General features: G+C 41.1%; 1 non-coding gene and 6 pseudogenes across 11 annotated transcripts; 5 read left to right on the top strand and 2 right to left on the bottom strand.

Moving 5' to 3' along the window:
* Nucleotides 1–420: 420 nt before the first annotated feature.
* AT4G06698 lies at nucleotides 421–2,991 on the top strand (annotated as a pseudogene; the record flags this gene model as incomplete). Its single annotated transcript has 1 exon — nucleotides 421–2,991.
* Nucleotides 2,992–3,640: 649 nt separating this feature from the next.
* AT4G06699 lies at nucleotides 3,641–6,302 on the top strand (annotated as a pseudogene; the record flags this gene model as incomplete). Its single annotated transcript has 1 exon — nucleotides 3,641–6,302.
* A 1,559-nt stretch (nucleotides 6,303–7,861) lies between these two features.
* AT4G06701 lies at nucleotides 7,862–9,393 on the top strand. 5 transcript variants are annotated; one of them, NR_144088.1, is made up of 5 exons: nucleotides 7,910–8,044; nucleotides 8,149–8,193; nucleotides 8,328–8,411; nucleotides 8,739–8,801; nucleotides 9,125–9,393. It is a non-coding gene; the product is annotated as an other RNA (non-coding RNA). The 5 variants fall into 5 exon arrangements; NR_144090.1 differs by adding an exon at nucleotides 8,499–8,636 and having other exon boundaries at nucleotides 7,918–8,193; nucleotides 8,736–8,801; nucleotides 9,125–9,215; NR_144089.1 differs by having other exon boundaries at nucleotides 7,862–8,193; nucleotides 8,328–8,408; nucleotides 8,736–8,801; nucleotides 9,125–9,282.
* Nucleotides 9,394–10,414: 1,021 nt separating this feature from the next.
* Nucleotides 10,415–11,172, top strand: AT4G06697 (annotated as a pseudogene; the record flags this gene model as incomplete). Its single annotated transcript has 1 exon — nucleotides 10,415–11,172.
* Nucleotides 11,173–11,264: 92 nt separating this feature from the next.
* AT4G06696 lies at nucleotides 11,265–12,836 on the bottom strand (annotated as a pseudogene; the record flags this gene model as incomplete). The annotated part of the gene is made up of 1 exon: nucleotides 11,265–12,836.
* A 1,306-nt stretch (nucleotides 12,837–14,142) lies between these two features.
* Nucleotides 14,143–17,247, top strand: AT4G06694 (annotated as a pseudogene; the record flags this gene model as incomplete). Its single annotated transcript has 1 exon — nucleotides 14,143–17,247.
* A 755-nt stretch (nucleotides 17,248–18,002) lies between these two features.
* AT4G06692 lies at nucleotides 18,003–24,083 on the bottom strand (annotated as a pseudogene; the record flags this gene model as incomplete). Its single annotated transcript has 1 exon — nucleotides 18,003–24,083.
* Nucleotides 24,084–24,105: the final 22 nt, after the last annotated feature.

Genomic DNA, 24,105 nt, shown 5'->3' with positions numbered 1-24,105 from the left:
ATTTTCGCGACTATAACCATTCTATTGGGCCAAAATAACTCGAGGCCCAACTACGGCGACTAATTTGTGATAATTTAGCGACTACAACAATATTATTGGGCCAAAAATTTCGAGGCCCAAAATTGGTGACTAATTTGTGACAATTAAGCGACTAATGTTTAAACAAACTGAACCTTTTAGGCTCAAACCCTTTAGGCCCAAACCATTCACTTGTTATGCGAAAACCCTAACAAAAATATCTTTCTCTCTTCGAAACATCCGCAGTCTTCTTCTTCAATTTCTCTCTTCGATTTCCTCTTCGATTTCCTCTTCAAAACCCTAGCAAATCGAAGATTCCTCTTTGTTTTCCTCTTAATCTCTTCTTCTTCTTCGATTTCTTTGATTTGAACCTCTGTCTCATCTAGATCTCTCCTTCACACAATGTTTGGGCGAGGAAAAAAGAAGCGAACCAGTCCTATCCTTGCTCAGAGAGCCTCCACATCCACGGCTGGTCGACGACCTCGTTCTCTTCCGTCTCAGTACGATTTCACGCCGGCAGCAGAACAGTCTCCTAAGCTAGAGACGCCTACAACAGAAGCCTCCGTTCCTCCTTTACAGTCAACGGCAGCTCCTGTTCAGAACTATCCGCCGCCTCTACAATTGTTTCAGCACTCTGGCAGTCGACAACCTGAAGTGCAAAGGACTGCCTCAGTAGAAGTGCAGAACAATCCAGCGACTCAAGCCGCGACTACTCAGCAGGTTCCTCCGACTCCTCAACAAGACCCTCCGCCTTCTCAGCAAGACCCTCCGCCTTCTCTAGTTCAAGAGTCTCGAGCTCACAGTCACCCATCCTCTCAAGGCAACAACTTCGAAGAATATCCACCTCTGTCACCGGATCTCCAGGAGGACACACTTCAATCCCTAAATGATCTGCTTATGTTGCCGGAGAGGGATAAGTTCGTCACCGTCCTCTCTCCCATTCCTCGACCGAATACGACATGGTATGATCTTCTTCTTCTCTTGTTTGTGATCCCATGTTGTGTTCAATGTCGGTTTAGTTGAGTAATGAGCCTTGTGAGATTGATTAGATTGAGAAAATGTCTGAATTGTTTATTTGTTGTGTTTCGTGTTGTGTTGGTCTAAAAGTCTGAAAGTCTTTGATATTATAGTTGTTACTTTGCAGCCACAATCTATTTTGTTGTTTAAAGAGTCTTGTTGTGTTGGTCTTATTTTGTTGTTTGCGAGAACAAGTAGTTTAAGTTGTGTTTTGATCTTAGGGTTTAGTTGGGTAATGAGCTTTGTGAGATTGATTAGATTGAGAAAATGTCTGAATTGTTTCTCGTTTTAGTCTCGTGTTGTGTTGGTCTTTGGTTTTTGATATTTAGATGTTACTTTGCAGCCACAATCTATTGCAATGTGTTTGAAGAGTCGTGTTGTCTAGGTCTCTACTTGTTGTTTGCGAGAACAACTGCTTGTGGCTGCAACGTATCGTGTCTGTCATTGTGTAAGTTTAGTTCTAGATGATACTTTGCAGCCACAATCTATGTTCTGCTCTATATGATCTGTTTGTATGATACTTTGCAGCCACAATTTATGTTTTGCTAGTCTTTGGTCTGATATTTAGATATTTTCTGCCATATAATAACTGCTTGTTTTTCTTGTGTATGGAGGTTTACTCGGGACACAAACTCACGACTTGTTAAGAATATCACTAGAGTGTTTACAAACAAATTTGATGGTCTCTTCTACAGCTGGACATGTGTGCCTCAAGAGAGACAAGAGAAATACTTCCTCGAGTTTGCTGTTAAGTGTTCTTTCAGCCCTTCTTATATATATGATTACACTTCTTTTTTTTACTGACATTACCTTTTCTATTTGTAGAAAACACACCATTGGGATCCTTTGATCACAGGGACTGTTTAGTTTTACTTCAACGAGATCTGTTTAAGGCGAATGAAAGGCATGGTTAGCACTGTAAGAACTAGTCGAAAGAAACCTAAATGGATCGGAAAAACTTTATGGAAGGAAATGACTGCGTACTGGGACACTAAAGAAGCTCAAGAAAGAAGTCAAATCTATTCAAATGCCCGTATGTCTGACCGTAACGGTCTAGGTCCTCACATACACTTCTCAGGGTCTAAGTCATATCATCAAATCCGAGATGAATTGGTAAGTCTTCTCTCTGTTTACTCCTTTGCAACTTTAATCTGATGTTTCTCTACTTTTCTATGACTTGTTTTTTTTTTCATTACAGGAAGAGCAATTAGGCAAAACTGTCAGTATTGGTGACGTTTTCATCAAAACACATACAAAACCTGATGGGACGTATGTTGATCGAAAGGCGGAGAAGATTGCAGAGTTATATCAGAAGAATTTGCAACTGAGGCAGTCTGAGCTCGAGGCTGAAGCTTCTGCTGTTTCAGATGGCACTTCACGGGCACGGGAGCTCACAGCTGAGGAATGTACAACCATATTTCTTGAGGTAACGTTTTATGTTTCCCAATTTAGTGTTTTCGAGTTATCTTTTTCATTCTCTAATCTCAGCTTTTATCATACTTTGTAGTCCACTGAGAGGGATTCGAGAGGCGTTCCTTATGGAGTAGGAAGCCTCAAAGAGTCTCTTGTCAATGGCAAGCGGAAGCAAGTAGGTGATTCAACTTCTTTTGTGGCTTTGCAAGAACAATTACTTGAAGCTCAACGCAAGATAGAAGAGCAGGTCTCTTACAATCAGAGGCGTGAATCTGAGATTGCTTTGCGTGAAGCTGAGAATTCCCGAGCTGCAGATGAGCAGAAGAAGAAGCTTGAGCACTTGTCCTTAGTGGAGAAGTTTTTACGCGAAAATGATCCTCGGTTCCTCAATTTCATCGAATCTCCTCCAGCTAAGGAGACAACCACAGATCCTATCTCACCCTCTCCAGCTGCCTCTCCCTCTTCATCTGCTTCATAGGTCTGAATCTTAACTCCTTCCTCAAGACTCAATATCACGGTTCAAAGTTTTTATATATGTGTACTTGTGTTGCTTGTACTTATGCTGAACAAAGTTCTAAGTTGTAGTGAATCGAACATGTTTTTGTAATTTGGGTTTTGTACTTTTTTGAAATGACAATAAATTTGTTTTCATGCTTCTTGTATTGTGTTTATGCTTCTTGTAATGTTTTATTTTCTCAGGAAGGTTTCCATCTTTAGAACAATCATATAGGTATTCTAATAACAACAATAGTCGCAAATTTAGTCATCAAAAATGTAACCAAGCAGTCGGTTTTTGATAACAATTCAGTCACTAAAATTTCCGACTAAATGATATTTCAGTCGCAAATCAGTCTTAAATATAGTGACATTTTAGTCGTAAATTTTAATGACTAATTACCTACAACGACTACATAACCCTCAAGTTAATCGTTAATTTGTCGTCTAATAGTCTCTAAATTTAACGACCAAAATGTCACTAAAAAAGCGTTTACTTGAACTTAGTCGTAACTTAGTCGCTCATTGACGACTAAAATACGACTACGTTATTTACCGACTCTCGATTAGCGACAAAATTTAATAGTCGTTTATTTGTCGTAAAGAGGTGTTTAACGACTACAGTGAGGGTGTTCATTCTCGTGAGCGACTAAGGTAGTCGTAATACTGAAGTCGGTAAATGGCAATTTTCTTGTAGCGCAAAGAAGCAGAAAGTCTCTCACAGTGAGGGTCTTTATTCTCGTGAGAAAGATGCACAAAAGAAGAAGAAGAATAAAAAGAAGGAAGTAGCTGTCGAAACTGATGAGGACGAGGACGAGCAGGATGTTCAGGGAGAACAGCAGTCGCTCGTGGATGTGGTGTCCAACTTGATCTCTCCCTTAAACTCAAGGTTTGACACCGTTGATAATAGCATCAAAGGAATGTCCTCCCGTCTGGATGTGATTGGAGTTCAAGTAGAATCGAGGATTGATGCAAAGTTTGAAAAAGGTTTGCATCTATTGAGAACGAGGTCAAACAGATTAAAGAGCATCTGAAGGGCATAGCTTAGTCAGAATTAAACTCTACTAGTTATATTAGAGATATGTTTTTACCCAAAACGCAGCTAGGCTACCCTAAGCCCCAAACCCAACAGACACCAGAAGGTCCAAACAAACCTACAAATAACCAATCTGCTACTAGTCCTCCTCCGGTAAGCTAATCGCTGAGTTATTACTTTTATTTAGTTACGACTGACTTATCTTCATATTATACGACCGAGTTATAACCTTTATTTAGTTATGGCTGAGTTATCTTCATATTATACGACTGAGTTATAACTTTTAGTTAGTTATGGCTGAGTGATCTTCATATTATACGGCTAAGTTATAACTTTTAGTTAGTTATGTTTGAGTTATATTTATAAATAGGTATGAGTTTTCGATATCTAACGCCTGAGTTTTCGTTACGTTTATGCAGTCAAAACAAGCTGTAGCGGTAGAGAATGATGCAGATATTGCTGAGGTTGGGGTAAGTAGGAATCTTGATGGAGAAATTGCTAAGGCCTCCATCGTTTCTGATATTGATTTCATTGAGACGTCTCTTCTCAACCGTCGTTTACGCTCTTCCAAAGCGAAGCTATCACCTAAGTAGAAAGGTAATGTTAAGGAGAAAACATTAAATGAGCTAATCGAGAAACCGCCAGGGAGAGAGGAAGAAAGGCTGCTACAAAGGAGCCTAAAAAGGTGCCTCCAAAGGGGCCAAAGATTACAATAAAAACCCCAAAATCACCTTAAGGAAGCTAAGGAAAAAGCTGACGGTGATACTTCTTCTGTCCCCAAGAATAAGCCTGAGGAAGCCAAGGAAAAAGCTGACGGTGAGAGGGTAGCTGATGATGATGATTCTATACTTGATGTTATTGACCAGGTTATATCTGAGTATAATCAAATGCTTCCTGAGTCTGATGAAGATGAGGAGGAAACCGAGAGGCTGTAGAGAGTAAAAGATGCGAGGAGAAAAACTGTTAAGCTGGCCCCGGATGGGAGGTCAATGATTAAACCCGATCTAATGACCACTAACACTTTTCCAGTAATTGGAGACAACGGGCTGAGCTGCATGAGGAAGGGTTGTCTGCCTTCACGAGCAATCTATGATCCTCTAGCACCGGTTGATCCGGCCAAAGTGCGGAAATTTAAGGCTTATTTATCAAGTCTCGACTGGTATGGCCCTTTATACCTTAATAAGTTGTTAAATACGACATGCTTACACTATTTGTGTATATTAACTTTCACTACTATTTGTTAGCAAAAAATCGTTGGAAAGTGGGATAGACGAGGTGGATTTCTACTCTGTTATCATGGCCGAAAGAAAGAACTGGCCAGAACCCAAATATGGATGGTTGGGTGATGATGTAAGTTATTGTTATATTTTGTCTGAGTTTGTCTAATGTTATGGCTGAGTTATCGTGTCGTTCTACCTGAGTTAAAGTAGATAATGGCTGATTTACGATGTAAGTAATTGTTATATTCTGTCTGAGTTTGTCTAACGTTATGGCTGAGTTATCGTGTCATTCAGCCTGAGTCAAAGTATATAATGGCTGATTTATTTAGGTGTTGAGGCTGAGTTTTACTTGGTTACGGCTGAGTTAATGTTGTGTTTTGTCTTGGTTTTATTTTAGTACAACATATTGCTGCGTATATGAAAGTCCTCGCCCAGAGGCTCCTGCGAGATCCCTGCCCATACCACAGCGAACTCGTCATGATTCTACACCCGTGGTTCACGTCAATGTGGGTTAATGATTACAAACAGTGGAAGATGAAACCGAAGAGGGTTTCTTTCAAAGATACCCCGTATCTAGGTTGGATGAACGGTACGGCTGGGGAAGACCCGGCAAATAAGAAGTGGATAACAGATGTGGATCACTTGTATCTTGTCTGCCAAACCGGAGGTAATCATTGGGTGACCCTTCACGTGAACTTGCCTAGGTCTCACATCGATTGCTATGATTGCATCGTCGGAGAGCATACTCCGATTAGCGATGGAAACATCGTGGAAGCTTGTAGGCCGTTCATGAGGATGATTCCACAGATGATGAGCAAAATTCTTCCTCCCAAAGTTCGTATCCCGCAATACGACCAATTTTCATTCTGACGGAGGCACAAGACAAAGGTCACGCAAAATATTATCACCGGGGCCTGCGGCGTTTACACGTTAAAGATTCTTAAATGTTTATTGCTTGGTGTTTGTTTTGATGGCATTACTGATTCAAATATTCAGGGTCTACGGATTAGAATGGCAGCAGAGATCTTCAATGAAGCACCTGCAAGGATGGTCATTCGGTTTTTTGAGCAGTGATTTGCTTTTTCGAACATATGTCTGTGTCTTTTCGGATTTTTAGCATGTGATTGTACTAAATAATGACACTTTAGGATTGATATGTCTGTATGAATCGATTATTATGTTAATTATAACAAAAAAACAATGTAATGACTGACTTATCATCGCTCGATTCGTGCTACGGCTGAGTTATGATACCGTCACGGCTGAGTTCTCGTTGTTTAATTCGATGTTTAGTTGAGTTATTCTAACGCGGTGGCTGACTTGTCATCACACAAATCGTGTGATGGCTGAGTTATTCTAACGTGATGGTTGACTTGTCAAACCCAAACTTCCCTCCCATCAAAGAAACCAAACGTCACTGTAGGACTATACATACACCAGTTTACGACAACTGAATAGTCAAGAACCCCAATGTCGTTAGAGAACCAAACGTCGTTAGAGGACCAAACGACGTTAGAGGACTATATATATACTGGTTCCCTCTTGTCTTTTCTCTTGTCGATTCTTAGCAACTACTACTCTTCCTTTCTTGTCTTGTCTTCTAATCTCTAAGAAATAAAACTCTTCCGAGATCATGGATGCATCAGGTTCCAATAAGCGGCGGTGTGTGGATGACGGTTCCAACAAGAGGCCGTGTGTGGATGACGGTTCCAGCAAAAGGCTGTTTGAAATGGAGAATAGTTTCGAAGCCATCATCTCTTTCATCAGGAGCAACATAAGGGAGACGGCCGAGTTAAAGAAGCAAGGGACGTTTCGTATTTCCGTTGACGATGCTGACATGGAATATTACAGCCGACGTCGTTTTGAAGTGATGAGGTGACAAGTAAGCCACCAAACGAATAGTTCATAACTGAGCCATCAAGCAAATCTATAAGTCACTCGTAGGAAAAAAACAGGAAAAAAACTAAGTTAAGTCAGCCGTGTTATGTCGTAACTCAACTAACTCAGCAGTAACGTTTAAAAACTCAGCCGTAACTGCATGCTATTATAATAATTAATCTTTTGCACATAAATAAGCCGTAACAAGGCTGAGTTATACCGTAATCCAGCTCTTTACGGCTGATTTATAACACTCGACCATAACTCAGCCGTCACATCATCCTATAACTAAGCCGTCCAAAAATATAACTCGGCCGTGTCGAGGAAATAAGTCAGCCGTTTTCTCATAACTTAGCCATAACATTGTCTGGGTTATCGTATAACTTCTTATAACTCGGACAACATTCCTTAACTCAGCCATACCGTTGCTTGAGTTATAGTATAACTGAGGTAACATTTGATATATCAGACGTAACGTCTGACTGAGTTATACTCATACTTCGCCGTTTTGTTATAGTTCATATGTTTTTGTTATAAGTCAGCCGCAACATACTGTAACTCAGTCATTACTCCCGTTGTATCGCGTTACGGCTGAGTTCATTTAATCTACGTCATCAATTTCTGACGTGACAGTGGCATTCCCTATAATTACGTTTAGTAGAGGCACACTGAGTATTAAAAATATGACTGTAATTAAAAAAAGTTATGTTCTGGTAATAACACCTAATTTGTACTCCATCACAATACATCTCTCATGAAATTAAGTAAAATAAATTATAGTGAAAAAATTATTAGAAGTGAAATAGATGATTAGGTTACTCGTGAAACACTACATATTTCTTTCTTCTTCTTCCCCGACTTGAGTTTTTCGGCGATGGGAGACGAGCAGCTGGCGATTGTGATGGCCGATCGTGAAAGAGATCGAGAACTTTGATTCGCTTCGCTGATTCCGGCAACAAAGACGATGGTTAGTCGTTTTCTCATTTCAAGATTCATGTGAAATGAACAGTAGCTTTGGATCTGGAATTGGATTGTGATCTTATGCTTTAACTATTTTCTGCAAACTTTAAGTTTGTTCATTAAGGGTTTGGCATCGAAGAAGTTCATGAAAGGCTGGTAAGCAAAAGTATCAACTTTGCATTTGATCAAGTTGTCACAGATTCATGATTTGTGCTCATAGTTTGAAATCTCAACTGCTTTTTGCATATAAAACTCTCAATTCAATTACCATATTCCTCTTTCTCTCTCAGATTACTGGCAGCTCTAGCGCGATTTTTAAATCAGATCATCCCGCCATGACCTCACAAGCTTGTCTCTTCAGAATCAGCTCAAAGGTATACACAAAACCACACGAATCTTTAACAAATCTGTTTGTTGTTGTTCTTTGTTATTAAATTCGATTTGTTTTCGGATTTGTTCAGATCTTTATTATTAGCATCATGTCGATGGATTCTCTCTGCTAGTCTTTTTTTCTGATATATTGTCCGTTATTTCTGATATATCTCTGAATCTGTTTAAGTAGTTATGATGTGAAGGGGCTAGATTTGGATTTACTTCCTGTGAGTGATTTATATCCACGTACTTAACTGTTCTTGTGAATTTTATTGTCTTATGTTCTAACGTTTGTAGTTTTGGTCATATGCTTTTGTGCGGTTCAGCAGACAGGAAAGAGGCGTTAAAGATTTGGTGCAAGCTGCGACTCTGTGATCACAACTCCACACCAAGTATTCTCTTACATCGCACTCGTCGCTCCTGCACTCGTAGTTTCTTTGAATAGCCAATGAAGAGTAAAGTTCAATTATGTGTGTCGTGTTTAGTAATTTGACTTGAAAAAAGAGTTTGCTAGGGTCTCTTGTGAACAAGCTGTTATGTCTGCAATTCGTGAGTTTTGGTTAATTTTGGATTTGTACTTCTTGCAATGGCTGCCCTCAAACCATTGATTAATGTATTATATAGGTGGTGTGGTTAATGATCCTCTTTAGTTTATTCGATTTTTTTTTATCATATTGCTTCTATTTTTGTATTGAATTGAAAAACTTGATTGCAGGAGCTCTGATGTCAAGCATCTCTACAAGAAAGAAGAATGGGTTCTTATCATATAAATATGTGCAATGGAGAAAATACAACACGTTTGGATGGTCAACTCTATGAATCTGATAATCATATAAATTTCAAGCTTCTTAATTCTTTTAGTGTGATGGAATGTAAAATACTAATTAGTTAATTTCTTCTTGTTCGTGCAAATTTTTATGTGAAACTCATCGGTTTGCAAACAAGTTTTATTATTATGATAAATAAATAAAACATTATTTTTTGTAAAATCATTCTCTAAATATGTATGTTACTGTTATCCAAAATAAATAAATAACATTATCGATACACAACAAATAATTAAAACTTAGATTTACAAAATATAAAGAAGCATAACTAATAAAATAAAGAGATTTAATACGAAAATTAAAAAAAAAATAGTGTTTGCACTACAGGAAAAGCGGGTATTAATAGCAGTTGAAGATAGCGTTTTTGTAGTATATGCTATAGTTTTGTTTTGACCATTTTTTTATAGCATTTGTTTAAAACAAACGCTATTTTATGTTGAGCGGCAAAATGTAGTTTGTCTCCCGCTTCAATATTTTGTTTATCGATAGCATATGCATAATTTAAATGCTATCAAATTGTGAATCGCGAAACAAATTTTTGTTGACCCGCAAAATTAAAATTGACTAAACCTGATTAAAAGAAAAAAAACATTTTACCCAGAAAAATCCCCTTTCTCTCGACTCACGACTGTTCGACTTTGGTTCTCACGACATCTCTTTTCTCAAATCCTCAATCTCGTTCTCTTTGATTTCAGATTTGGGAATTAAACCAATTGATAATCGATTTCTAATTTATCTGTATGATTTGGCTTGTTTTTGCAGTTCAACTTAGGGAAGAACCGAAAGGTATGTGAGATTTAGGATTTAATCGATTTCACTATATAAAAGTGTTGGGTTTTAATTTTAAGGTAGTGATGATGTTGATTTTGTTTTGGAGACGGTTTTCAAAGCTGCAAGGATTTGTTGTTGGCGACTGTTTTACTCTGTAAGCTGTTATTCTCATACTAATTTGTTTCATTTCAAGTATGTGTTGATTTGATTGAAAGTTAGTTGAGTGTATTATTGTTTGAATTTATCATCACAAAATCTATAATTGGTGGTGGAGTTGTGGTCCTATTGTCGTGATATGGACAAGGCATGGGTGTGGCTTCCAAGGTATGAGTCTTGTTGATACTGCGTCTTGTTGATACTGCGTCTTGTTTGATTAAATGATTTTAATAACATGCCTGAGTCGAAAATATAGTGATATGAACTCTCTTTATCTGATGAAACATATAGGGCAAGTCGAGAGTATGTGAAAGGAGCAACAAATTTTGTTACTGTTGCATCAAGGAGGTTAGGGAATCCAACTGAACTTTTCTGTCCCTGCATCGATTGCCGTAATGTTTGCCATCAAGAAGTAGACACAGTATTGTACCATCTTGTGATCAAGGGTATGGATAAGAAGTACATGAGGAATTCTTGTTTGAGTATGCATGGTGAAAGAAAGTCTGATATTACTCATGGTCCAACATTAGAATCTGAGGCTTATGATTTGCTAAGGACGGCTTATTGTAGTGGTGAAGGTACACATCCATTAGACAACTTTGGAGGAGAGAATTTGGATGGTGAAACTGCAGAAGACTCTGAGTTTAGGCAGAAACTGAAAGATGCTGAAACTCCATTGTACTCGACGTGCTCTAATTACACCAAGGTTTCTGCAATAATGGGTCTATACCGCATCAAGGTGAAGAGTGGAATGTCAGAAAACTACTTTGCTCAATTGTTGACGTTAGTCCATGACATGCTTCCTAAAGAGAATGTCCTGCCACAGTCTACTGATGCGATGAAGAAATTCCTGAAGATTTTTGGGTTTGGATATGATGTCATTCATGCATGCAAGAATGATTGTATCCTGTATTTCCAAAGCGAAGGCAAGATTATGAAAATCAGCCCAAAGCAGCTCGAAAGAGTAAAAGATTGTGTATACAAGAAAAACTCAGTTTTATTTATTTGAATATTATAGAGACTGAACCCAAAGTGCAGGCTGCCTACGTACCCAAAGGTAGGGATCAACTCTTACGTAGTTCAAATTACAAAAGTGCATTAAATGTAAAAACGTTTGAGGTGAGCGGCATTCTACGCTCTGCGAATTGTTTTGCCTTCCATGTTTATGAGACGATAGACCCCGTTGCGAACTATGTGAGTGATTTTGTAAGGACCTTCCTAGTTGATCCCTAATTTTCTGACCCCTTTTTCCGCTGTGTTTTGCTGGATCTGGCGTAGAACCAAAGTTTCGATCTCGAATGATCTGCTCTGGACGTTTGTATTGTAGTATCGAGTTGCGGCGTTATGATATGCATCCGAACTAACGCATGGTTTTGTTGTTCATCGATAGTATCAATCACGTCGACCATCATTTCGTTGTTCGCAGCTTCATTCGGGTGATTTCAGATCCTTCTTGTACTCGGGACTTTGATTTCAGCTGGGATAACTACTTCCATTCCGTGAACGAGAGCAAAAGGAGTTTCACCGGTAGCTCTTCTGGGAGTTGTGCGGATTGCCCACAATACATTTTGCAACTCTCCGAACCAAGCTCCCTTGTATTCACTTAGCTTTTTCTTGAGGTTTGAGATGATCGTTTTATTCATTGCCTCGGCCTGACCACTCCCTTGCGGATAGCGAGGTGTTGATCGACTGAGGCGGATTTGCCATTCCGCGCAAAAAGTTTCGAACTGTTCAGAAATGAATTGAGGCCCATTGTTGGTCACTATCTCGTACGGCAAACCGTGCCTACAAATGATTTCTTTTCAAATGAACTGGCGGACTTGAACTTGAGTTATATTGGAGTAGGCGGCAGCTTCAACCCACTTCGAAAAGTAATCAGTTAGAACGAGTAGGAACCTCACTCCTCGAGTTCAAACGTGGAGTGGTCCAACGATATCCATAGACCATTTCATGAACGGATAAGGCGCGAACACCGAGGTGAGAAGTTCTGCGGGCTGCAGGATGTATGGTGCATGCTTCTAACACTGCTCGTATCGACGTGCATACGCTTTGCAATCCGCTACAATTAGGGCCAGAAATAACCGTACTTTTTGACTTTAAAAGCCAAAGAACGACCTCCGGAATGATTCCCACAAGTTCTATCGTGGATTCCTTTTATAACTGTCCGGGTCTATTCTCCAAAGATACAAATAGCATCCGGAGCCGAAATAACTCTTCTGTACAGAATGCCATCCGCTACGCAAAAACGCGCACAAGTGGCCTTCAACTTTCGAGCCTCCCATTTATCGGCGGGAAGTACTCCGTTGAGGATATAGTTCCGAATTGGTTCTCTCCAGTCTGCCCCTAAGTCGTGAGGTATCTGATTGTCAGGAACCTCGGGATTGTTGAGACCAGCTAAATCTTCGTCAGCTGCAGGCCGGGCAGCTTCTGGAATTTTTTCCTCGTCGTCGAGTTGCTGCAGCTCGAGATTGTTTGCTTGCGCCTCGAGTTGCTTACGCATTGCCCGAGTAGTAACAAAGTTTATTTCCTCAAGTCGAAAATTGGGCTGAGCTATCGTTTCAACAGGGATTATCCTTGTGACAGTTACTTCGGATGTAGAAGCCAAAGCAGCTAAGGCATCAGCAGCTGAAATTTCTGCACGAGGAACTTTGATTAGTTCGAACTTGATATAACTCGATTTTCACCGATTTTATCTATGTTTTAGATATAGGATTTTGAGTATTTCTGTTATTTCTCGAGTCTTTTTAGTGTCTTTTCAGGTATTCTATGCACTGGGACAACAATGGAGATAAGGAGTCATTTTGGAGCAAGATCTAAGGAAAAGGAAGCTAAGGACGATTTTGGACTCAAGAATCAGCGAGGAGTGTCGACCGACACACTTTTGGTGTCGATTGACACCAGTTTCGGCCCAGCAAAAACCCTAGATGCTTTCAAGTTTACAGAAGATCAAATTTCCCCAGATCCCTATTTGCATTATTAGTCGCTGGACGTTTTTAGGGTCTATATATATTGTTTTTAGACCTAAGTTTCTTTTATCAAGTTTTCTACAAACCCTATTACTGAGAGACATAAGCCATTCGTTGATTGCTTTTCAGAGTTTTATTCAGATCTTAATACAGTGAAGAGATCCATTATTTCCCCTTCTCTATTTACTGTGTTTATGCTTTCTATCTCAATTATGTTGTTTGGTTCATTCAATATGTCTGAGTAGTCTGCTTGTTAGGAATATGGTTTCTCATTAGGGATTCATATGGTTTAGTAGATTGCCCCCTTTGTTAGGTTATCTATAGAATTCTTCATCTTTAATTATGCTTAATGTTAGATCAAGAGTAATTAACTAGATCTTGAATCCAGACAATAGATATTCACGTCATAGGTATCTGTAGTTGGATCTATGATTTGATGAGTCTTGTTTTTAGGTGTGTAATAAGGATCGGCCTATTTACTAAGATGAACAACTGAACTCGTTAAGAATGCATATTTAGGTTGATAGTTTCTCGGCTTCTCCGGTTATTATTAGCTATAGATATAGGGAGTTTCGTGGCACGCCCACCAGTTATTCCATAATTAGAGTTTGAGTTTAAGAATGGTTCGATAACAACCTAGCTTTCATTAGATCTACTAACCAATAGTTTCCTGAGAATACCCTGTTCCTAGCTCTTTTCCTAATCGTTTACAAACCAATCAATCTTCTGTTTTCTTGTTTTGTTTACTTACTATTTCACTCATACCCTGCTAGCTTAATCTCGACATTTAACTGACTGTTTGAACAAAAGAACTCCGTGAATTCGATCCTAAAATACTGCAATTGATCTCTTATTTGAGAGAGTAGTTCTAGGTAATTTGAACCTTATCAAATTTGGCGCCGTTGCCGGGGTTCTTGGGAATCAACATTGAATTTTGTTTAGAGATTTCGTCTAGTTTTTACTTCTATTTTGTTACTCACGCGTTTCTTGTTTTCTTCTTTTCTGTGTTTCAGGTGTATGCCTATGCAAACAAGGAGCACAAAACAGAAGGAGCTTATCAACTTGTCTGTTCTAGACTTGGGAAAACTTGAACGCACCAAACGAAAAACTCAGAAATTAGCAATGACTGACAGAGTCATCAGAGCTGATGTAGAAGGAGTTTTGAGAGTTGAGGATGGGCAAGCCTACAATGAGGCTGGTCAGAGATTGGATGATCATGGACTCATCCTACCTGAGGACGCCAATGAGGATCAAGCGCGCCTCAATGCGCAAATAGCTGCCAGAGACGCAGTAGGGCTCGCTGTCGATCGACATAACAGAGGTGTCGATCGACACCATCGGGAGCAGCACGACGACGCGATTGGTGTCGAACGACACAATAGAGGTGTCAATCGACACCAACACCAGATTCCTGCAGCTATTCCTCCAGCTACGGAACCACGTCGTACTCTTGGGGATTTCAACAGGCCAGACCTGTTCTATGCTAATCGATCAGCGATTGTACCCCCACCATTCCAGAGGAACGACTATGAGCTGAAGCATGGCTACTTTGCTTTAGTTGGCCAGCATCCTTTCCATGGCTTATCTCATGAGCAGCCAATGGATCATATCGAGCGATTTGAGGACCTTGTTCTGAGCATCAAGGCTAGTGGTGTCTTAGAGGACTACCTACTGTGTAAGCACTTCCCTTATTCACTTGCTGGGGAAGCAGGTTCTTGGCTGAAACAACTTAAAGCAGGTTCCCTCAAGACTTGGAGAAGCATCAAGATAGCCTTCTTGAACAATTTCTACGATGATGCTAAGTATTAGGAGTTGAGAAACAAGCTGTCTACCTTCACACGGGGTCCAGCTGAAGCTTTCAAGGCTGCTTGGGTTCGTTTCAAGGAGTACCAACGAGATTGCCCACATCATGGTTTCAGTGAGGTACAACTTCTAGGTACCTTCTTCAGAGGAGTTGATTGGAGATAATAGATGTGCAGCGAGCAATGGTAACTTCAACACATGTTACCTAGCTGATGCTACATCCCTGATAGAGAACCTCGCTTGTAGCAACAGTAACAAGAATGCTGATTTTGAGAGGAAGAAGATTGCTGGAGCTATTTCAGGAAATCAGATGGTAGAGGTGAATGCTAAGCTGGATTCGGTTCACAACTTGCTCACAGGGATGAAGCATGTCCACTTTGCAGCTGAAGAAGAGACTATTGAGCTTGAGCATGAGCCTGAGTTAGAGGAAGGAGTCTTCTACATAGATGGTCAGGGATACAGGAAGTTTGGGCAGCCACTGGGCAACTTCAGTGGCAACAGGTTTACAGGGAACCAGGGTTCCTCAAACTACACTCCAAAGCCTGCTTTCCAGAAGACCTTTCCTCAAAACAGCTTTCAGAGGAACTACGGTAATTAAACCTACCAAGCCCCCCCCCCCTCCACCCTCAGCAGAGACAAGAATGGAATCAATGCTTGAGCAGATTCTGGAGAGCCAAACAAAGCTTGTTGTGGAGTTTAATGGCAAGTTTGATGCTGTCTACACAGATCTTAATGGGAAGATCGACAATCTGAGCTCTCACTTGAAGAAGCTAGATGTACAGGTAGCTCAAACTGCACAACCTATCAAGAGACAAGAGGGTTTTCTTCCTGGTAATCCCGACGCTAACCCAAGAAAGAGCTGCAATGCCATCTTGATCAGAGAAGGAAATGATGTGTGGGAGGAATTGGACATTGAAGACGAGTTGGAGCTTGCAGTTGCAGAGATGGTGTCGACCGACACCCTCCAGTGTCGATCGACACCATACGTGACCCTTTTCTCAAAGACGACTCAATACGACGGTGTCGATCGATACCCATCCAGTGTAGATCGACATTGGATCTACACTGTACCTTGTGAGGTGCAAGTACATATGCAGCCCGAGTCTGTCTACACTCCTTCTGTCCCGTATCCGAGGAGGCGTCGGTCTAAGCAAGAGATTCATGCTGCTAAGTGCACAACCATAATGGAGAAGATCCTCCATACTCTTCCTAAGGATGCTTCTGAGACATCTTCTACCTCACTCAACAGGTATGTCAAGCGACTTGTTGACAAAGGAATTAGCTCAAATGAAGCTAAGCTGATTACCAGAGACATTAGTGCAATCATGCTAACTAAGGCCAAGAAGGAAAAGGCACAGAGAGTAGACATAGCTGAGTACATTCGCACCATTACTCCTGGTCAGACCACTGAGAAGCTTCCAGATCCAGGTAGCTTTGTCCTTGATTGCTCTATCTCCACAAGCAGATTCAGCCTCTCTTTGTGTGACCTGGGATCAAGCATCAACCTCATGCCTTTAAATCTGCTGCTGAGAGACTAGGCATGACTCACTACAGGCCTACTCGCATCACTCTTCTCTTCACTGATCGTTCCAAGCGATTCCTTAAAGGAATCCTTGAAGATGTTCCTGTTAAGGTTTGTAACTCTGTTATCCGTGCTGATATTGTGGTCCTAGACTACGAGAAGGAACCCAAGGAACCCAAGGATCCCCTTATCCTTGGAAGAGCATTCCTACCTACAGCTGGCGCTAGGTTTGATGTGAAGAGAGGAAGAATCTCTCTCAAGGTTTGTGATTCGGAGATGGAGTTTGGCATGGATGGTTCAGAGATTACTAAGCCTATCAGTTGCATTGCTTTCAGCACAGACACACATCCTCAGACTGATCAGAATCCCACCACAGAGCCACACACAATGCTCCCATCCGCCCAGCTCGCAAATGAGAGTTGCAGGGCAACAGTGTCGATCGACATTACTACCTCTGTCGATCGACACCCACGGGTTTCACAGACCGATGATTCTGCACATTCTGTTCAGCCCACACCACTTAAGGACCTATGTGATAAGTTTTCTTCTCTCTCTTCTCCTGTTTTATCTTTGATTAATTCTTTGGATTATTCGAAGACTGGTTCACAAGATAACAAGCCTAGAGTTCCTGGAAAGCTTGTCTCTCCTGTTATTTTTGCAGGTGACAAGAAGAGTGTCGATCGACACACCCCTGAGTGTCGATCGACACCAGAAGCTGCTCCAACCAGATCCGTTTACACACCGCCTTGGAAGGCGAGGATGCAGCACAATCCTCTTTTATTTTTGTTTTATTTTTCCCGCTTTTTCTGGATTTGAATGCCACTGGGGACAGTGTCGTTTAAAGTGTGGGGGAGGTTCTTACTAATGATGCTTTTATTTTTGTTTCTTATTTTGCAATTCATTTGGTTATTTCTTTAGTTGTGTTAGGAATCATGATCTATATTTCTCTTGTTTATTGCCTGATTGATGAGTGCTGCAGGTTCGAGTCAATCAGACTATTGGAAAATCTAGATGGCAAACCAACAGACTTGAGGATATCCTAGTTTCCAACTCAACCACTTATGCTGGAGCTAATCTCACTGCTCTTCCTTTTACCTCTTCAAACGGTTAGTATTCATAGATCTTGACTCCTTGTTCATACCTGATATTGAGACTAATGTGATAAAAAGAATGTGTTCCTCTTCCCTTATAAAACGAAAAATATAATGAGAGATTGAGACGACTTTCAGATAGTGTATAGGGGTAGAAATGTTTCCTATGACCCCATTATTATACATTATTTGGAATGATCAATTACAAAGGTTGGAAAATGTCGAGGGTGTCGATCCAGTATGCGAGTTCCCCTTTTTACTCTCTAAAAAGAATAAGTCTGGGGGAGAGAAAGAACACCGAAAAAGAAAAAATATATATATATATATATATATATATATATATAAAGAATGGTCAATTTATCATGGTATAGTACAGGAATGAGTCTAGAAGGATCTTGAATGTTGGCTTGTTTGATGAGACCCAGCAATGAAAGCCTGGTGGGTATAGTTGTGGAACTTAGGTATGGAATCTAGAATGTTGTGTAAGCTTGTAGAGAAGTACATGTTGGTTAGGATTTAATTAGACTTATTAGGCATATGGACTTAGTTTGAATGATCACGGCATATGGGCTAGAGAATGTTGGGAGTTCCTTTGTTTTCAAAACCTCTTCCACGGGTTCGGCTTTTGTGTTTTGCTTGAGGGCAAGCAAAAGCTAAGTCTGGGGAGTTGATATAACACGATTTTCACCGATTTTATCTATGTTTTAGGTATAGGATTTTGAGTCTTTATGTTATTTCTCGAGTCTTTTTAGTGTCTTTTCAAGTATTCTATGCAATGGGACAACAATGGAGATAAGGAGACATTTTGGAGCAAGATCTAAGGAAAAGGAAACTAAGGACGCTTTTGGATTCAGGAATCAGCGAGGAGTGTCGATCGACACACTCTTGGTGTCGATCGACACCAGTTTCGGCCTAGCAAAAACCATAGATGCTTTCAAGTTTACAGAAGATCAAATTTGCCCCAGAAGACTTTCCTATTTGCATTATTAGTCCATGGACGTTTTTAGGGTCTATATATATTGTTTTTAAACCTAAGTTTCTTTTTTCAAGTCTTTTTATCAAGTTTTCTACAAACCCTATTACTGAGAGACATAAGCCATTCGTCGATTGTTTTCAAAGTTTTATTCAGATCTTAATACAGTGAAGAGATCCATTCTTTCCCCTTCTCTATCTACTGTGCTTATACTTTCACACTCAATCATGTTGTTTGCTTCATCCAATATGTCTTAGTAATCTGCTTGTTAGGAATAGGGTTTCTTATTAGGGATTCATATGGTTTAGTAGATTGCCCTCTTTGCTAGGTTATCTATAGAATTCTTCATCTTTAATTATGCTTAAGGCTAGATCTAGAGTAATTAACTAGATCTTGAATCCAGACAATAGATATTCCCGCCATAGGTATCTTTAGTTGGATCTATTATTTGATGAGTCTAGTTTATAGGTGTATAATAAGAATCGGCCTTTTTACTAAGATCAACAATTGAACTCGTTAAGAATACATATTTAGGTTGATAGTTTCTCGGCTTCTCCGGTTATTATTAGCTATAGATATAGGGAGTTTTGCGGCACGCCCACCGGTTATTCCATAATTAGAGTTTGAGTTTAAGAATGGTTCGATAACAATCTAGCTTTCATTAGATCTACTAACCAATAGTTTCTGAGAATACCCTGTTCCTAGCTCTTTTCCCAATCAATCTGCTGTGTTCTTGTTTTGTTTACTTACTATTTCACTCATACCATGCTAGCTTAATCTCGACATTTAAATCACTGTTTGAACAAAAGAACTCCGTGAATTAGATCCTAAAATACTGCAATTGATCTCTTATTTGAGAGAGTAGTTCTAGGTAATTTGAACCTTATCAGAACTTGTCAAACTTTTCTGCCATCTCTCGAACCAGATCCAAGTATGCTTCCATGCGATTGTCTTTTGCCTCGTAATCTCCAGAATACTGACTTGCGACTTGTTGTGAATTGCAGTGAGCCTGCAGGTCGCGTACGCCAACTCCAATAGAGAGGCGAAGTCCAGCTAACAAAGACTCATACTCTGCTTTGTTGTTGGAGGCGTTGAAAGCGAGCCGGAAAGATTGGTTGAGAATTTCGCCTGAAGGAGATTTGAGGCAAACTCCGGCTCCGGAACCGTGTTTTGAAGAGGCACCATCCACATGAAAAATCCAGGGTTGACTTGGGACATCGGATGCAGGACTAGCCAATGGGAGCTCAATCAGGAAATCCGCGAGAACTTGAGACTTCAAGCTTGTTCGTGCACGAAAATCGAGATCAAACTCACTCAACTCGATTGCCCACTTCGCCAGATGTCCTGACTTGGTTGGACTATGAAGGATGGTCCGAAGTGGCAGCGATGTTAAAAGCACAATCGGATAAGATTGGAAGTATGGTCTTAGCTTCCTAGCTGCGGTTACGACAGCTAAGGCCAATTTCTCCATCATTGGATATCTTGTTTCTGCATCGGAGAAAGACTTACTAACATAAGAGATAGGTCGTTCATCACTCCGCTCTACGCGTACCAAGACACCACTTATTACATTCTCTGAGACAGAAATATAAAGGAATAGTCGTTCTCCGAACTCAGGCTTTGCAAGAACCGGGGGCTCGGATATATAGCTCTTCAGTTGCCTGAATGCTTCTTCGCAACGTTCATCCCACACGAACCCCTTATTCGCCTTCCGAAGCAATGTATAAAATGGGAGGCACTTGTCAGTAGACCGTGATACGAACCTGTTCAGTGTTGCGACTCGGCCTGTTAGACGTTGTACTTCTCTTATAGTGCGAGGTGAGGACATTTATAAGAACACATTTATTTGCCTCGGATTTGCTTTGATTCCGCGCTTAGTGACAATATATCCCAGGAACTCCCCCGAAGGAACAGCGAAAGTGCATTTCGAAGGATTCAACTTCATTCTGAATTCATTGAGAATATCAAAACATTGTTGAAGATGATCGAGGTGCGAAGTGGAAAAAGCTGACTTTACCAACATATCGTTGATATATACTTCCATGGACTTGCCGATGAGATCTTTGAACATCCTGTTCACTAAGCGTTGGTAAGTTGCACCCGCATTTTTTAACCCGAAAGGCATTACTTTGTAGCTATACGTCCCTCGTTTGGTGATAATAGATGTTTTTTCCTGGTCATCCGGATTCATCATAATTTGATTATACCCGGAAAATGCATCCATAAACGAAAGCATTTCGTGCCCCGTAGTGGACTCTACGAGTAGTTCGATGTGGAGAAGTGGGAAGCAGTCTTTTGGGCATGCTTTGTTGAGGTCAGTGAATTGAACACAAACACGCCATTTGCCATTCTTTTTCTTAACCACTACAGAATTTGAGAGCCAGTCGGGGTATTTGACTTCGCGAATTAAACCTGCCTCGAAAAGTCTAATAACTTCGGCATTTACTGCTTCTTCGCGATCTGGGCCAACCTTTCGACGTTTTTGTTTGACTAGTTTAAAGGTTGGATCTACGTTCAGCTCGTGCGAGATCACCTTTGTACTGATTTTGGTCATTTCCCCGACAGTCCAGGCGAAAGTGCTTTTATTTTTCTCGAGAAATTGGATTAGTTTACTTCGGAAATTTTCGCCTAGGTTGGCCCCGATACTAACAGGTTGATCTGGATGCTGAATGTTGATAACCACTTTTTCCACGAGGGTATCTCCGACTATTTTGATCGCGTTCAGAGCTGCCTCAAGCTGTGGTTGCTATTTGATTTTGAGCTTGTGCCCAATCATGTAGCACATCCTCGAAGTGCGCTGACTCCCAAGAATTTGCTTAACTCCAATCGGATTTGGGAATTTGACGCATTGATGATAAGTTGATGGGACTGCCTTCATTTCGTAGAGCCACGGAGTCCTGAGAATCATGTTGTATGCAATTGGATGGTCGAAAACGGTGAATTTGATCATCTTAACAACTCCTTGTGCAGTGACGGGGAGCGTTATTGTGCCAAGTCACATCGAAGTCTTGCTTGTGAAGGAGACAAGTGGGCTTGGGACACCTCTTATATCATTCTTCAAAATCCCCATTCGCACGAGGGTATCGAGAAAAATCAGGTCCACTGAACTTCCGGTATCGATGAGTACCCTTTGTACTTCGCAGTTCGCTATATCCAACATAATTACAAGGACATCATCGTGAGCTTTGTTCAAGTCACTGGTCTCTTCCTGGGAAAAGAAAATTTCGGGCCTGTCAGCTTGGCTTGCTTTTGTTTTTTTCGCTACCTTTCCACTCGTGCTGCTTAATCGAACTAATAGAGTCACGAAAAAGTTTCGATCCTCCCATAATGACTTTGACCATTTTCTTAGGGCCTTTGGAGGTTTCGGAAGTGGATTCACTCTTCTGCTTCTTGTTCGGGGGTGAAGTTTTTTCGGACTCCAACGCTTCATATGCTGCTTGTGCCTGCTCGATTGTTGTGACATTGACTTCGGGAATTTCCCCTGATGCGTACTTGGCAGCCAAAAGTCTTCCCAGAGCTTTGCAATCCTTGGTGGCGTGACCATTCATTTTGTGAATATCACAATAAGCGTTTGGGTCTCTGATCCATTTATTACTCGGAAAAGCCGTTTTTGCCCTTCGGAGAGAAAGGCGGTTTAGATGGAGAAGCTTTTGGAGAAGCCTTTGGCGATTCTTTATCTACCGAGAAAGTTCCTGCTGCGGGCTTTTGGAGTTCGGCCGGGTTTTTCGGAACAGGGGGAGGAGAAGACTTTGGAGAGCATCTTGAATTGTTTATGGTTGGTTGACAGTTAATGACTCGCGGAAACGTGACTCATACCACAATCCATTCTTGAGAGCGGACTGAGCTGCCGAGTCAGATAGACCAGGTAACTGCACCATTATTTCCTTAAAAGCGATGATATAAGTCCGAAGAGGCTCATCCGCGGACTGAGAGAGATTCCAAAGCTGGGCTTTTGTGACCTCGTTTTTGATGAAATATCCGTACTGCTTAATGAAAGCGGTGGAGAGCTGCTTGAAGTTATCGATTGAACCTTCTTCAAGCTGGGTGAACCAGGTGAGAGCTGGCCCTGACAAGTTCCGGCATCTTCCTCATGCGGTTCGAGTGGACCCGACCCGCGATTACTTGAAAAGATGTTAAATGCTCCTTTAGATCTCCCTTTCCATTGTAGCAGGGGAGCTTAAAGTCTCGGAAGTCTCGAATTCGAAATCTCGAGATCCTTGGAGTAAAAGGTGTTCGTCGAGTTGCTTCGGTCACCCTATCGACTTTGGGAGCTGATGTGGTAGCTCGGTGAACTTTGGCGTTCATAGCCCAAATTTGATCTTTGAGAGTCTGAAGCTCTGTATTGACAACATCTGACTCCTGGGTGACTATGAGCTCGGGAGTCTGACTGAAGGCTCTACTAGAAACAATGATGGAGTCCTGGCCGCTACTCCATCCACAGGAATGTCAGGATTTGCCGAGATAGTCAGAACAGCCGGGTTTTGGTTCGAGGTGGTTCCAATTTTGATTGGAGAGACACAAGGTAATTGAGGGGGCGCAGTCTGCTGATTTGCTCCCGCCTGCGAAGTTTGGATGCTAGGATTGATGTCTCCTTGAAAATCGAGGAGTGCTCGGACTCCAGCGGTGCGCGATGCTCTGACATACAGAAAGTCAACTCGATCCTCGTATGCATTAAGAGCTGTCCTAATTTCACAATGACTGGTGGTGAGCGCTGCGAGCTGTCCGCCGCACTACTCCTGAAAAGAAACGAACTTATCAGATAAAGAGGTTACTGCGGTCTGTTGTCGCTTGGTCTTTTCGGAGAGTTCTTGAAGTAGATTCTTGATATCGTCAAGGGTGGAGGCTTGGTCGCCGGAACTTAGGTTGTCGCCGGTGCTCATGGTGATTCAACCTGAGCTCTGAAGTAAAAGATTTAATTACCCTCCTTCTACCGCCAAATTGTGGATGTCGGAATCCGCAATTAGGAATTTGTGGATGTTACAAGGACGTTAAACCTTGTTAGTCGAGCTAAGATTAAATCGGACAATATTTCAATTAATCGGAATTCTTTTGTATAGTGATTTTTCTGTCCCCTTTTACAAATGATGAACCAGTACTATTTATACAAACAAATCGAATATCTACAAATTAAATGAACGCTTATATCACGCCGCGAATCATGCCTCATTAATGTTTACGTTTCACACTGCCACCTCGTGCATTAACGCAGCCTCATTTACTCCGCAGATTTCCGTTACGTAACGCTTGAAAAAGATTCTTTAAATCAACCTGGCTCAAGTGGGCTGTCTCGGCCCATTCTAGGTTTGACAATGTGGGACTCATCGTTAAGGCTCTGACCCAGGCCCATTTAAAGAATGATGACGGATCATTAGTCGGGGCAAAAATGCGAGATCCGACATCCACACCCATGTAGCATTTTTGGGAGCTGCGTTGGCTGCCGTATATGACTGCTATCCCCATATCGGAGGGGAGTTAAATGCATAGGTGGTAGGTCGATGGGATGGCTTTTATGGCGTGTAGCCATGGCCTTCCCAGTATAGCGTTGAAAGGATATTTAAAACGTATCTCTGAAACGAATATTTTCCAA

Source organism: Arabidopsis thaliana, chromosome 4 (assembly GCF_000001735.4).
Source record: "Arabidopsis thaliana chromosome 4, partial sequence".
In the NCBI taxonomy this organism is placed as follows: Eukaryota; Viridiplantae; Streptophyta; class Magnoliopsida; order Brassicales; family Brassicaceae; genus Arabidopsis; species Arabidopsis thaliana.
This window is presented reverse-complemented; position numbering and strand designations above follow the sequence as displayed.